Source organism: Schistocerca cancellata, chromosome 1 (assembly GCF_023864275.1).
Source record: "Schistocerca cancellata isolate TAMUIC-IGC-003103 chromosome 1, iqSchCanc2.1, whole genome shotgun sequence".
NCBI lineage: Eukaryota > Metazoa > Arthropoda > Insecta > Orthoptera > Acrididae > Schistocerca > Schistocerca cancellata.
The window spans coordinates 869313562-869327128 of NC_064626.1; the positions used below are offsets into that span (position 1 = coordinate 869313562).

The 13567-nt window shown below is 38.1% G+C and overlaps 1 protein-coding gene across 1 annotated transcript in view; it reads right to left on the reverse strand.

Moving 5' to 3' along the window:
• The window catches only part of LOC126109312 (uncharacterized), a 94659-nt gene that overhangs the window by 27105 nt on the left and 53987 nt on the right, over positions 1-13567 (reverse strand). The window lies entirely within an intron of this gene.

Here is a 13567-nt window from a genome sequence, read left to right on the forward strand (position 1 = left end):
TCAGACAGTAAGGCAATGTATCTGTACATCAGACGAATACCTCTTTCATGATTTATGAAGAATACTGATTGAAATAGTTGGTTTCAAATGCTGCTACTGAAGACACAAAGCTATTATACTATAAAGAAAAGGCAAAAAGAAATTCATACACTGATTATGATAAACTGATTTTCTGATGTATATGCCCTTCAGGTATAAAACTGCAAACAAAGCAATCTTCTTCTTCTTCTTCTTCTTCTTCTTCTTCTTTTCTTCTCATATTCTCTCTCTCTCTCTCTCTCTCTCTCTCTCTCTCTCTCTCTCTCTACCCCCCCCCCTCCTTTTTTTTTACAATAAGATTAAAGCAAAAGCAATATAAGAAATGTGACAGAGGACTTAAGAAATAGAGGTGAAATAAACAAATTGAAATACAAGTGTAGCTAATGACAAGAGTCAAATCCATGTTGAAAACCACACCCTGCATATCCTCTCTCAGCATACTGACCATTGCCAGGAAACACCAATATATTCACAGGATTTAATGCTGTAATCATCATAGTATCATACCAGGATACACTGCTAGAGAAACTTTGTGTATCACATTATGACAGCATGGCTACAGGTGACATCTCTCTTTGAAGTTTCAATCCTGATCCTGATCAATGGAGTTCATGACAGAGGGTAGCTTTTTGAGAGTATTCACCTTTTTAGCAGAGATGCTGAGTCACAGATAGGCAAAACAAAAAGATTCTTTTTGTTGCGCCTATCTGCGACTCAGCATCTCCGCTATATGGTGACTAGCAACTTTCCTTCTCCAATATTGTTACATTCCATCCTGGATTTTCCATTGTTTGATTTTTGAGAGTATTTACATACAAGGACAACAATGATATGAGAAAAAGTACATAATAAAGACACTCTTTTTCTTCTTCTACTGTTGTTACTGCTGCTGCCACTACTACTTCTAAAATTGTTTTCCTCTCTCTTTTTTTGTACATTGTCTATGTGAAGGTTTTTCCTGATGTTCTTATTTCTGTAGCTTTCTGTCCTGTAATAGCTCTCCAAAAGTTTCATTTCATGCTCTGTGAACGTTTTTCTTGTTTCTTATTAAAACCCATGATTCACTTTGATATGACAAAGTTCGGAAAACACAGAAAAACTTAGAAAATTGTTTATGTTGCGGAGACTGTGTAAATAACTGAGGGGTACACTGATATCGATTTAAGACATGAGCTAAAGATGCCTGTAAGGACTGTTCAGTTGACTCCAGGTTAGAACACTGTCCCAAAAATCTATTAACAAGCTTTCCATGTTTTCAGGCATGGATGGTGCCAGGAAACTGATAGTCTAGTAGTTATTAACCAGCATGAATGTGAGTCAATGAAAGAGGGATTATTGTAAGGGAGCTGTAACACTTAACATTCAGTTCTCTTTTAAACTGCAGTAGTTAGCAAGAGGAATGTTTTTTGCATGCTGCACATTAATAAATTATTTTATTTATGCAACCAAATGCATTTTGCCTTCTTAACCTGGTATCTTCAGTGGCTGTCCTGGAATATTACATGATTGTTTCCCCATTGTCACATGTTGGTTACACATTTAAAACAGTTCACAGAAGTTTTTTTAATAATCAAATGGAAAGGTACTTACAGATCAGCATCGGCAGTCCCCATTTTGTCATATAGTCACTGTGTTTTCTTTTAGTGCCTAAAGTGCCAATTGTTTGTATATGTGTTGATTCTCTCTCTCTCTCTCTCTCTCTCTCTCTCAGAACTGGCTTTCCACATTAGTGAAAACTGCATCGTTTTCAAATAATAAATTAAAAGTTGATGTGTAAGCACCTTTTCATTTTATTATAAAAAACTTTCATGAGCTGTTTCAAATCTAGAACCACTACACAACAGAAAAACCATGTAATACTCTAGGACATCCACTGATGCATTGTTATGAACGTGAAACACCATCTGAGTGCATGTGCAGCATGCAAAAGGTATTTCTCTTGTAAAACATCGAAATTTATATACTGCTACTTGAAAATGGCCACCACAAATAATCTGTTTACTTTTAATTGCAGGTTTTTGCATTTAGTGAAGTGAGAATGTGCCACTCTAGGCACTATTAAGAGCAGTCTGAATTTTTTCTCAACTATAATAATAAAGAAACATGTACAACTGTAACATTCATTTTCTTATACTCCTCTTGGTTGTCAAAACTTCCAGAATTATGGAATTTGTGTATTTTACAATGCAAACAGAAGTTCTTGTATAACACTAATTTCCCATTTGTTCCTTGTGCAGCACTATGATGAATCTGGACATAGGAAATCACGGCAATGCAAGTAAAACTAACCACCCGTATAGTGCAGTTATTTCAGCAAAACATTGTGTGTCATTGATATTTTGCATAGTGACTGCAAAGTAACAAAGATAGTGTTGTTTTTGTTGCCTTTAGCAAAGTAAATACAATACCAATTACTGAAACGCAATACCAATTACTGAAAATTTTGTGTACGTTCAGTGCCAACAGTTTTGACCAGTCACTACAGTCTTGAAGGAACAATATCTACTAACTTTTATCATTAAAAGATGATATGAATTCTGAAAGATGTTGAAATTGACAATGTATAGGATGCCATCAATCTCATTTGTGTAAAAGGAAAAACCCAAATGCATGTGATCCACACCACAGATTGCTGGGTGCATCTTCAGAACATAAAGTGAATAATTATTGTAAATATACTATTGTAACCTAGTTGTTTATTTAACAATAAATATCTTATTTAATTAATAACTGCATTATGGTAATATCTGACACCTAGACAACAAATTTTAGTGTGTGCATAGCAACAACTACCTCAAAAATGAGCACAATTCATTTCTCTTTGGTTTATGATTGTTCTGGTGATGTAATTTGAATTTCTTTCAGCTACCATAAGCAGAGCTAGATTCCAGCCACTTAACAAAATAGTAAGACTTGATGACAGGGGGACTCAAAATGAGCACAGATGGTATGACAAGTTTATTGCAATATGAGAAGTATTTGATAAAATTAATTATTTATTGTGGAAATAATATTTTGGCTGGGATGCTCACTGTTACTGATGAAATGTCATCGTTGTCATACTATGGTAGGTGTCCTTTCAAGGCCTTCACGAAGGAAAAACTTAGGAAGTATGACAAATGAAGTGGGAGCATAAAATAATAGGACTGATGCTGCCACAGTTTAAGTAAGCATGCGCTAAAGGTGAATGATGAATAGTTGTGAAGCATGAAGCCTTCTCAGTCAAATGTGGCACCTCTGGTGTCTGTAAACAAATCAATGTGGCCCTGGCCTCCGTTTGTGTAAGAAATGTTATTTAGTTTTGCCAGAAAAATGATAAACATAACAACAGCACAACAAACTGTCATGAAGTTTCACATGCAACTGTAAAAACTATTACTGAAACCTATCTTTTACCGAAAGAAGGTATGGCAAAGACTGTTTGTCATGTACGCAAGTTTTTGAGTGGTCCAAGCATTTCCAACAAGGCCAAGATGACACTGAAGATTACTCATGCTCAGGACACCCTTCAACATCAAAAATACTCAATTGATGTTGAAACTATAGGAATTGACAAAGAATGTGGAAGGCAAATTTTATATGACCAAGTTAACATCAGAAAAGTGTAAAGGAACAAACAGAAACATGTAAAAATGTCTGTACTGACACTCACTGAAAAAGATCCTAAGTTCTTGTACAGAGTGATAGTGTGCCAAATCTTGGTTTTTCACTTATGATCCAGAAGCGAAGCACCAATCCGTGCTTTGGAAGAGCCCAACTTCACTGGAGACACACACACACACACACACACACACACACACACACACACAAACCTCAAATGAGCAAACCAAGATTCAAAGTGACGATGTTGCCACCCCCAAATATTGATGTCTATCTTCAGTGGGTTCCTGAAGATCAAACTATTGATCAACATTACTACCTTGAGGTATTTGCTCAACTCCAGGAGGAAATAAGAAAAAAGTACCCGAACTGTGGAAGAACAAGTAATGGGTTCTGCATCAAGACAATGCACCGGCTCATACGGCGTTGTCTGTTAAGAGGTTTCTAGCGAAATACAGCATCACAGTGTCAAATCTGCATTAAAAGGATACAAGATTTCAGTCTGTGGAAGCAGTGAAAGAAAAAGTAGCATGAGTCATCAACGAGGACATAGAGGAAGATTTCCAATACCGTTTCCATCAATGGAAAATTCAAATGGAGTATTGTACGGGTGGAGGAGGAGAGAGTACTGAGGGTGACAATAACTAAAACATGTTTTTGAAACAAAACTTTTTACAGCAATGGCTCAATTATTTTATAGCCACAGCTCATGTGCATGCTCACAGACTCTGAAACACGATAAGTTATCAGTATGGAGCCAAGCGCAGTCAAGAAAAATGATGGCACAATCCAATTCAGCTGCAACTGTGATGAAATGGCTGGTAGTTCTTAAACATAATTCGAAGCACAGTGTCACCACACACAGATATTACACTTCAGTTCATTTGGCCGAAGATCTATAGTGCAGTCACAAGCTAATTCCTGTGAAAACATTACAAGCTACATATACTTAATGAAGTAAAAACTGTCTCAAGAAGAGAATTATATTCTAGTAAATTTGTTTTCAGTGAGTCTAGTATTGGAAATATTCCAATCACAATTGCTTCTTATATCCCCCACGGAAAACACAAAAGAAACCTTCTATTGCTATCATCTCAACATTAAGATCCTGTAATGGGTTACCTGCCAACATGCAGAAGAAATCCGTCATAAATTTATATTATGAAGACAGCAAGTGGTATTGACACAATCAATCAAATGACAAAGAAATATTCCACTAAGAGGACAACAAGAAGATAACCATTGTGTTTTCTGTACTCTTGTGAATATAATAACAGTGAATGGTTATACATTATTTCTACTTAACTTATTAGTAAAAACCATGTTAGTGACAACTTTTTTGTCAAGAACTGGGACCACAGCTCACAAAACCACACACTGAATAAGCAGCTACAAATACTGCAGATCTTCAGAAGTCTGTGGTTCGGTCTTCAAGTGTATTCTCGAAGGGAGAGTCAAGCAGAAATTAGATGCAAATTACGCTCATGGAGGTTAAGATAGGTGTCACTTGTATACTAGCAAAAGCTGGGCAACAGCAGAAAAGTGCAACAAATAAAACAACACAAGAATAATCTGTCACAACTGTAAGAGACACAAACGCGGTAAACACAGCAAGAAATGTGTTTATATATAAACGTCAGCTTCCGCAGCCTGTGTCAATAAATTTTTCTGGGTTTGTGACCACATTGTCAATATGTGAAACTACTGACGTTTCAGTCATTATTGCGAGTGACCTTCATCAGGATACTTTTGTTACTGTGTACACCTTCCAAGTGTGAAGTAGGTTCTGAATGAACATTTTTCTCGGAAACTATGTTAACTATTTCAATTTTATCTTGAATATCTGCAATATTTAGGAACTGCTCTCAATTTTTCTTCTATCTCTAAATAGATGTTGCACAACGTAATACGAGTAAATAAACTATAAATGAACCAGTAAGTTAAAAATATAAAATGTATTTTTGAAGATAGTGCTAAAAGAATATTAAGATTCAGGGACATTTCTTTAGGGCATTGAAATCAATCAGAGATGCAAGTTCAAAATTTATAAATTTATGCTGGACCAGGACTCGAATCCAGAAGCTCCACTTCTGCACAACAGTTTCTTTAACTGCCTTGGCCATCCATACATGCTCTCTGGCTAACCCACATTTCCAACTCCTCATATGCCAATGCAGCATCCCTGTCCATGTACCCCTCACCATAGTGCAAACTGTATCCCCGCAAGAGGAAATGGAACCTGATGTGCATTTGCATTGAAGGAATCATGCTTGGCTTGGCAGGTGTGTGTGTGTGTGTGTGTGTGTGTGTGTGTGTGAGAGAGAGAGAGAGAGAGAGAGAGAGAGAGAGCGATCCCTTCTTCTAGTCAAGTTGTGCCACAAACTTCTCTTCTCCCCAATCCTATTCAATACTTCCTCATTAATTACATGATCTACCCACCTAATCGTCAACATTCTTCTGTAGCACCACATTTTGAAAGGTTCTATTCTCTTCTTGTCCAAACTATTTATCGTCCATGTTTCACTTCCATACATGGCTACACTCCATACAAATACTTTCAGAAACGACTTCCTGACACTTAAAATCTATACTCGATGCTAACAAATTTCTCTTCTTCAGAAACGCTTTCCTTGCCATTGCCAGTCTACATTTTATATCCTCTCTACTTCGACCATCATCAGTTATTTTGCTCCCCAAATAGCAAAACAACCTTTACTACTTTAAGTGTCTCATTTCCTAATCTAATTCCCTCAGCATCATCCGACTTAATTCGACTACATTCCATTATCCTCGTTTTGCTTTTGTTGATGTTCATCTTATACCTCCTTTCAAGACACTGTCCATTCCATTTAACTGCTCTTCCAAGTCCTTTGCTGTCTCTGACAGAATTACAATATCATCGGCGAACCTCAAAGTTTTTATTTCTTCTCCCTGGATTTTAATACCTACTCCAATTTTTTCTTTTGTTTCCTTTACTACTTGCTCAATATACAGATTGAATAACATCGGGGAGAGGCTACAACCCTGTCTCACTCCCTTCCCAACCACAGCTTCCCTTTCATCCCAGTTGACTCTTATAACTGCCATCTGGTTTCTGTACAAATTGTAAATAGCCTTTCGATTCCTGTATTTTACCCCTGCCACCTTCAGAATTTGAAAGAAAGTATTCCAGTCAACACTGTCAAAAGCTTTCTCTATGTCTACAAATGCTAGAAACGTAGGTATGCCTTTCCTCAATCTTTCTTCTAAGATCTGTCAACACCTGCTTTCTTTGGGATTGGAATTATTATATTCTTCTTGAAGTCTGAGGGTATTTCGCCTGTCTCGTACATCTTGCTCACCAGATGGTAGAGTTTTGTCAGGACTGGCTCTCCCAAGGCCGTCAGTAGTTCTAATGGAATGTTGTCTACTCCCGGGGCCTTGTTTCGACTCAGGTCTTTCAGTGCTCTGTCAAACTCTTCACGCAGTATCGTATCTCCCATTTTATCTTCATCTACATCCTCTTCCATTTCCATAATATTGTCCTCAAGTACGTCACCCTTGTATAGACCCTCTATATACTCCTTCCACCTTTCTGCTTTCCCCTCTTTGCTTAGAACTGGGTTTCCATATGAGCTCTTGATATTCATACAAGTGGCTCTCTTTTCTCCAAAGGTCTCTTTAATTTTCCTGTACGCTGTATCTATCTTACCCCTAGCGAGATAAGCCTCCACATCCTTACATTTGTCCTCTAGCCATGCCTGCTTAGCCATTTTGCACTTCCTGTCGATCTCATTTTTGAGACGTTTGTATTTCTTTTTGCCTGCTTCATTTACTGCATTTTTATATTTTCTCCTTTCATCAATTAAATTCAATATTTCTTCTGTTACCCAAGGATTTCTACTAGCCCTCATCTTTTTACCTACTTGATCCTCTGCTGCCTTCACTACTTCATCCCTCAGAGCTACCCATTCGTCTTCTACTGTATTTCTTTCCCCCATTCCTGTCAATTGTTCCCTTATGCTCTCCCTGAAACTCTGTACAACTTCTGGTTCTTTCAGTTTATCCAGGCCCCATCTCCTTAAATTCCCACATTTTTTTCAATTTCTTCAGTTTTAATCTACATTTCATAACCAATAGATTGTGGTCAGAGTCCACATCTGCCTCTGGAAATGTCCTACAATTTAAAACCTGGTTCCTAAATCTCTGTCTTACCATTATATAATCTATCTGATACCTTTTAGTATCTCCAGGATTCTTCCATGTATACAACCTTCTTTTATGATTCTTGAACCAAGTGTTAACTATGATTAAGTTATGCTCTGTGCAAAATTCTAACAGACGGCTTCCTCTTTCATTTCTTAGCCCCAATCCATATTCACCTACTATGTTTCTTTGTCTCCCTTTTCCTACTGTCGAGTTCCAGTCACCCATGACTATTAAATTTTCGTCTCCCTTCACTACCTGAATAATTTCTTTTATCTCATCATACATTTCTTCAATTTCTTCGTAATCTGCAGAGCTAGTTGGCATATAAACTTGTACTACTGTAGTAGGCGTGGGCTTCGTGTCTATCTTGGCCACAATAATGCGTCCACTATGCTGTCTGTAGTAGCTTACCCGCACTCCTATTTTTTTATTCATTATTAAACCTACTCCTGCATTACCCCTATTTGATTTTGTATTTATAACCCTGTATTCACCTGACCAGAAGTCTTGTTCCTCCTGCCACCGGACTTCACTAATTCCCACTATATCTAACTTTAACCTATGCATTTCCCTTTTTAAATTTTCTAACCTACCTGCCCGATTAAGTGATCTGACATTCCACGCTTCGATCCGTAGAACGACAGTTTTCTTTCTCCTGATAATGACGTCCTCTTGAGTAGTCCCCTCCGGGAGATCCGAATGGGGGACTATTTTACCTCCGGAATATTTTACCCAAGAGGACGCCATCATCATTTAACCATACAGTAAAGCTGCATGCCCTCAGGAAAAATTACGGCTGTAGTTTCCCCTTGCTTTCAGCCATTCGCAGTACCACAACAGCAAGGCCATTTTGATTAATGTTACAAGGCCAGATCAGTCAATCATCCAGACTGTTGCCCCTGCAACTACTGAAAAGGCTGCTGCCCCTCTTCAGGAACCACACGTTTGTCTGGCCTCTCAACAGATACCCCTCCGTTGTGGTTGCACCTACGGTACGGCTATCTGTATCGTTGAGGCACGCAAGCCTCCCCACCCACGGCAAGGTCCATGGTTCATGGAGGGAGGACTTTAAATTATAGAAGCATTAAAGACAATTATCAGTTATCACCATTTTGTACAACTGTCATCTGCTTTTCTTGCAAAACAAAGGACATAGAGGGAGGGGAGGGCTTTATTTTCTGTCTGGTCCTATCATAAATGTGTAAAAACAGTCACAATAATCTGAAAAGAAAAACTTTTACGGTACTCATAAATTAAATCATATTTGTGTTGTGACTCGCCGATTATTCAAAGTGCCGCCACGCAATTACGCACGTCCTCTACGTGCGGCACTGTCTGCCAGTCATGCAGCAGCTGCGCCACCCAAGCGGCCAGCCGAGCAGCGGCCGCTAGACTGAGACTCAGTGTTTAATTGAATGCCGACTTGTACACAGGTCCACTTACTCAGTGACTTATATGTGTTGTTGTGTTGTCCGAAATATATGTGTTAAATTTGAAGATTTAACAATTGGCGACGAGGTAGTGGATTTTTCCTTTTCACCGTTGACTCACAGGGTTCCATGGCTACTGTCGAGCAGCTCTTGCAACATCTCCTTGAACAGCAAACGCTTCCAACAGCGGCGATTCGCGATTTCGTCGCGACGTCAAATGCGGGGCGTTTCTCGTCGTTGGCTGTTTTGCACCTTACGACGAGACCGCGGAAGACTGGTCTGATTATGAAAAACGTCTTCGACAGCACTTCTTGGCATTTCATGTCACGGACAACACAACAACACATATAAGTCACTGAGTAAGTGGACCTGTGTACAAGTTGGCATTCGATTAAACACAGAGTCTCAGTCTAGCGGCCGCTGCTCGGCTGGCCGCTTAGGTGGCGCAGCTGCTGTATGGCTGGCAGACAGCGCCGCACGTAGAGGACGTGCGTAATTGCGCGGCGGCACTTTGAATAATCGGCGAGTCACAACACTTTGTACATTGTATGCCAAAGCTCTGTATAAGACTTAAAGTAGTAACTAATAATTCTGGGACTAGGATAAGTGGGATGTAATTTTTTTGTAAATGGTTGGGTGCTTTGATATTTCTGTAGATAGACCTGAATTCCAACACAAAAAGGACATCAGACGTCAAAGGCTTCATGACGGTTGCCCAGAAAGTAATGTACCACATTTTTTCCTCAGCCGAAAACAATGCTATGAAAGCAAAACGTTACGTATGTATTATTTGACTCTCCTGAGTGAGCGTGCCAAGTTTCTGTCACTTCTGACAGATAGCATAGCTGCAGGACAGTTTCAAAATGGCATCTGTATGTGATGTACGTTACAAGAAATGTACCATCAGTGAATTTCTCACTGCAGAGAAAGAAACTGTGGGGAATATTCACAAATGTTTGTGCAAGGTCTATGGAGCATCTGCTGTCAACAGAAGTACAGTTAGTCGCTGGGCATGTAGGGTGAGGTCATTAGAAGACAGTTCAGCTGAGCTCCACAATTTGCAGCAGTCAGGGAGACTATCCAAGGCTGTTGCACCTGACATGTTGCAGTGAGCTGATGTTGTCATTCGTGAGGACAGACACATTATGGCTCGGCAGTAGGTGCTGCATCTGTTAATCAGCAAATGAAGTGTGGATGCAATTATCCACACTCTTGGATATTCAAAAGTGTGTGCAAGATGGGTCCGGTTTTATCTAACAGTGGATCATAAATCACATAGGAAAAAAAAATTGTCTTGATTTGTCGCAATGTTTTGAAGCTGAGGACGACGCCTTCTTGTCCTAGATTGTGACAGGTAATGAAACTTGGGTTCACCATTTTGAACCACCATTTTCAACTCGAAACAAAATGACAGTCGATAGAATGGTGCCATTCCCACTTCCCACAGAAGAAAAAATTTAAAGCAGCTGCTTCCACCAGTAAGGTCATAATCGGTGTGTTCTGGGACTGTGAAGGTGTGATTCTCATTGATTTGATGGCAAGAGCCGTACCATTAATTCAGAAGCGTATATCAACACATTAACAAAACTCCAGACTTGCTTCCGGTGACCTCGGTGCCACAGCAACTCAGGAGATGTTTCGCTGCAACTCCTAATGTGGTGAAAGAGGGGATGATATGTTTTATGAAATATATCATTACGAAAGAATTTTTAAAGCTAAATCTATGAAAATTTGAATTTGGCTTCTTGAGTACAAATAAAAAAATACAAGTTTCACTGTTTTTAGAAGTTCAAACCCTAAGGGGGTGAAATGTTTTGTGAAAAAATTTCATTTCACAGTGTATGCATTTTTAAAACTAAATTTACGAAAACTTGTATTTGGCTTCCCATTCAGAAATTAAAACATACGTGTCACTGTTTTTAGAAATTCAGCCCCTAAGGAGGCAAAATATGGCCAGAATGATTCAATGACTCATCACTGCCCAGCTCAAACTGCTATGGATAGAAATTTGAAATTTGGAGATGGTGTGGATCTTATATTGTAGGCATCGCTTAAGAAGGAATTGTTCGAAATTCCACTCCTAAGAGAATGAAAGGCTTTTTAAAAACAAGTCACTATTAAGGCAATTTTGAAGCTACAACGATGATAAGTAGTATTTGGTTTCTAAGTTAAAAATAAAAAAATACAGGTTTTGGCATTTTTGGAAATTTAACCACTAAAGGGGTAAAATAGGGGGAAGATTTTTTTATTTTATTTTTTTTTTATAAATAAATCATTATGAAAGAACTGCTACAGCATATTTAAAGCTACATCATAGAAGTTGGTATTTGACATGATGGTTTGAAAATAAAAAATACATATTTCAGTGATTTTGGAAATTCAGCCTCTTAAGAGAGTGAAGCAGGGGATGAAAAGTTTTATGAAATTATTTCATTATGAAAGTATTTTCAAAGCTAGCTCTATGATATTTGTATGAGACCTTCCTGTTAGAAACAAAATATACGTGTTTCATTGTTTTTGGAAACTCAGCTCCTAAGACGATGAAACAGTCGATGAAAAATTTTAAGAAAACATTTCATTATACTAAAAAATTTTCAAAGCTAAATGTATAAAATTGATATTTCACTTCTTGGTTAGTTATATAGAAATATGTGTCAGGACATGATGGTTTTTATGGAAATATCACCACAAGAACACAAAAGGCATAATTAACGGGAACCTTGGACTCCAGGTACCAGAATCGCTTTTAGGTCATAAGTAAATTCGGAAAAGACCATTCTTCTATGGCCTTAATTAGCATGAAAATTTTTGAAGGTATTGCAATTTGTGAAGAACATAAAAATTTGATTAAAGAAAAACAAAAGAAATCTGTGCAGAGCGTGCAGTCCATGAAGGCAAAGCAGCAGGCAATAAACTAGTATAATATATCCAGAAAAATAAACAGTTTACCAATGGTGGCAGCATAGTCAATGGCGTAAAAATTTCTGTGCTGAGGGGATAAGTAAAGAGAGTGGGTCAATCTGAGACATGAAAATCATCAAAAGTATGCCCAAAATACTAGCCAGAAGTTTCTACTAGTCCCACATATCAAATATTAATGTGGTGGAATGCTTACAAAGTATTGTGTATAAATTCCTCAATCATGCCACAATAAATCGGCAGCTGTGAGAGGGAGAGACAAACTGGACTGGAGCTGAGAATAAGCTTAACGCAACAATCTATTAAACATTATTTCTGAAAATCATTTTATACAATTGGTTAGACAATCCATCGTTGACAGAAAATATTCTCTGGTCTGGAAAGACAGAGCCCCAAAGCTTTCAATTCTGAGCAATATAGTTATAGGAATCACCATCATGTAGGCTGATGTCTAAGGATGTGTCCTATTAACCAATTCTTTTTTCTGGTAAAGTTGTCACATAAACTGGTTTTCCTCCAGTTTGGTTCAGTACCATCTCATTTTTGGGATCTAAATATAAGTTTACATTTCTTCAACCTATTGTCTAAAATAAATTGTAGGATCAGTATTGCCTCACATGTCCTTTATTTCTCTGAAACCAAAACTGATATTCCCCAAGGTTGGTACCTACCAGTTTTCCCATTCTTCTCTAAATAATTTGTATCAAAATTTTGCAATCGTACTGATTGTTCAGTGGTATTCACACCTGTCAGTACTTGACTTCTTTGAAGTGGTACTATTACATACTTCCTGAAGTCTGATGACATTTTGCCTGTCTCATAACTTACACACAATGTAGCATAATTTTGTCATAGCTGGCTCTCCAAGAGATCACAATAATTCTGAGGGACTGTCATCCTATCTAGAGGCCTCGTTTCCAGTAAGGTCTTTCAGCGCTCTTTGAAATCCTTCTCACAGTATTATATCTCCCATCTTGTCTCACATACTACTACTCTTTCTACAATGTTCTCAAGTTTGTTTTTCTTATATAACACCCCCCCCCCTCTCTCTCTCTCTCTCTCTCTCTCTCTCTCTCTCTCTCTCTCTCTCTCTAATTACTGACTTGCCACTGGAGCACATGATATTCATATAGCTACTTCTCTTTTCTTCTACAGCCTCTCTCCTTTTTCTACTGTCTTTCGCCTAGTTACATTTGTTTCTGCAGCCATGCATTTGTCCTCTAAACCGTTCCTGGTTAACCAATTTGCATTTTCTGTCAGTCTCTTTTTTTAGACATCTGTATTCCATTTTGCCTGCTTCATTTCCTGTACTTTTATATTTTCTCCTTTTGTCAGACAAATTTGATACCTCCTGAGTTATCCTTGGATTTCTACTAGCCTTGTCTTTTTAC